The sequence below is a fragment of the Piliocolobus tephrosceles genome, chromosome 1 (genome assembly GCF_002776525.5).
Source record: "Piliocolobus tephrosceles isolate RC106 chromosome 1, ASM277652v3, whole genome shotgun sequence".
NCBI lineage: Eukaryota > Metazoa > Chordata > Mammalia > Primates > Cercopithecidae > Piliocolobus > Piliocolobus tephrosceles.
Window position 1 is genome coordinate 137672236 of NC_045434.1, and position 3144 is coordinate 137675379.

The following is a 3144-nucleotide window of genomic DNA, read 5'->3' on the forward strand; positions in this document are numbered from 1 at the left end:
GGAAACGGAAATAGCCTTCTCCTGTGAACCCGTACCTTTTACTTCCGGGGTCGCAAAGTATTTAAAACTGTAGACGGCTTTTGTGAGTTTTAGCCATTTAAGAAAATAGTAAAGATGAGGCTTGAGGACACTTTAGGCAGTTTGCCCAGCTGTATAAAGAGTGAGACGATGAGTTTGGGCACTCCTTGCACATCAATGTGCCCACCCCTCAAAATAATGGAATAATAACAACAAAAACCATGCTGGGATTAGTTTACGTTTTACGTGAGGGAAACCTAAAATGAACACACAAATAAATTATGGTAAGCTACAGAGTAAGACGTGGTATGGAAAAAAAAAAGAACAGGATAAAAGAAGATGAAGAGACATTCATCTTTTTGAGATGGAGCCTTGCATTGACACCCAGGCTGGAGGGCAGTGGCGCGATCTCCAATCACTGGCAACCCCTCCTGAGTAGCTGGGACTACAGACATGTGCCACCACGCCCAGCAAATTTTTGTATTTTTGCAGAGATAAAGTTTCACTATGTTGGCCAGGCTGGTCTTGAACTCTTGATTTCAGGTGATTGGTCCGCCCTGGACTTTCAAAGTACGTTGCAATTTTAAATAGGATTCTCAGAGTAGGCTTCGTTGAAAACGTTATACTGAGCCAAAATTTGAAGGAAGTAATGGAATAAACTAGTTATCTGAGGGAAGAGCTGTTAATCTGAGAAAATCTGGTTATCAAGGAGAAAAGCTGTCCTGGCAAAGCAAACAGCCAGCTCCAATGCTCCTAGTCAGTAGCAAGGCAGGAAAGGCAAGAAAGGTTGAGATTGGACAGGTGGTGTAGTTTTCTAAGGACTTTGGCTTTTATTTTATATGAGATGCAGATCTCTTATAGAATTTTGAAGTAAAGAATGATATGATCTTAACATCTTAAAAGAATCAGGCTGTTGCAGTAGCCCATGCCTGTAATTTTAGCACTTTGGGAGGCCAAGGCAGGAGGACTGCTTGAGCCCAGGAGTTCAAGACCAGCTTGGGCAACACTGTGAGACCCCAAATATATACATATTTGGGCAAGGTGTACATCTGTGGTCCCAGCTACTCAGGAGGCTGAGGCAGTGGGATCCATTGAACCTGGAAGGCTAGGTTGCAATGAGCCATGTTGGTGCCACTGCATTCCAACCTGGGTGAGAGGGTGAGACCCTCTCAAAAAAATAAATAAAAAAGTAAAAGCATCATTCAGAATCTTCTTTTGAGAAGAGCCTATCCAGGGGTGGGGTGTGTGGAAGAAAGGAAGAAATGATAGTGGCCTGAACCAGGGTAAGTCTTGTGTAGGTGGTTGAGAAGTTATTTTGCTGTATGGTAAACTTACTGATGGAACTGAATGGAGGACGTGAAAGAGTCAAAGGTGACTCCAAGACTTTTGACTTGAGTGATTCAAAGGATGGAGTTACCATCAGGCGAAATGAGGGAAAGTTCAGGTGGAACAAATCTGAGAGGTAAGGTCAAGATTTCAGTTCTCAGTGTTAACTGTGAGATACTTTTTAGTGATCTGATTGGTGTTGTCAACTAGTTAGTTGGAATGTATGATTCTGCAGCAGGAGAGAGAGGTGTGGGTTGAAGATCAAAATTTGGGAGTCATTGGCACACAGATAGTGTTTCAAACCATTAGAATGAGTGTAGATAGAAAACTGAAAAAAGAAGATCAAGGACTGAACCCTAGAGGAGTTGTGCATGAAGAGATGGAAAGAAAAGGAGGACCCAGCAAAGGAGAAGGAGAAGAGAAAATCAAGAGAGTAGAATGTCATGGAAGGCAAGTGAAGAAAGTGTTTTCCTAGCAGTTAAATTTGCTGTATTCTTCATTTCAATTTTATGAAATGCTTTCCAAATAGCAACAAAAAAATCCCTTTCGATTTACTCCTAAGAGTGAGTTTTCCAGAATCTGCCTTAATTTCAAATTTTATGTACCAGTATCTATATTTAGTGTTTTGAGAATCCAATATGTTTTTGTCCATATTTCATTTTTCACCCATTCAAGTTCTGTTTAACAATAGCAGGTTATTAAAAGCATCAAAACTGTGTCTTCCAGAACGCAAGCCCCATCCAAACCTGCTATTAGACCACAAGTTGAAAATTGTTGTTAAAAAACTTAAAATCATTATGTTTAGATCCAAAATTGGATTTAAGTTATATAATACAAAAAAAAAATAGTGTTGAGTTTTAAAATCACTAACATGTAGATTTGGCTGCAGTAAATCATAAAATTTCACTGGATATAGTGGCTCAAGCCTGTAATCCCAGCACTTTGGAAGGCTGAGGTGGGTGGATCACTTCAGGCCAGGAGTTCAAGACCGGCCTGGCCAACATGGTGAAACCCTATCTCTACTAAAAATACAAAAATTAGCTGGGTGTGGTGGCGGGCACCTGTAATCCCAACTACTCAGGAGGCTGAGACAGGAAAATCGCTTGAACCTGGAAGGTGGAGGTTGCAGTGAGTTGAGATGGTGCCATTGTACTCCAGCCTGGGCAACAGAGTGAGACTCCATCTCAAAAAACAAAAAAAGAAAAAAGAGAAAAACCAAAACCATAAAATTGTGTATACAGTTTATTTAAAGGGGGATAATCCAGTCAAAAAGGAAGAGGAGGCCTGGGGCTGTGGCTCATGCCTGTAATCCCAACACTTTGATGGGCCAAGGTGGGAGAATAGCTTAAACCCAGGAGTTCAAGATTGCAGTGAGCTGTGATTGCATCACTGCACTCCAGCCTGGGTGACAGAAGGACCCTATCTTAAAAATAAAGAAAGAAAAGAGCAAGATGAAGGGGAGAAGAAGAAGGAGGGGATAAGTAAACCTCTATCCTGGAAACACAGACTGAAAATATATTTTGAAAGTCTCTTCTAACCATAACATTTATCTCCCTACATACAATATTTCCTTTTCTCATAAGAACACAAAATAATTCCAAAATAGATTTAGATAACAGTGTTAAATTTATTTAGAAGCACCATACAAATGAGATCATTAACTCCTTAACTTAGACTTCCTTTTTTTCTTCATGCCGTATTTATAATAACAATTGTATGAGGTGAATGAAAGGATTTCTATAATCAGAATAAGTCCTTATTCTTTTTTTTTCTTTATTTTATTTTATTTTATTTTATTTT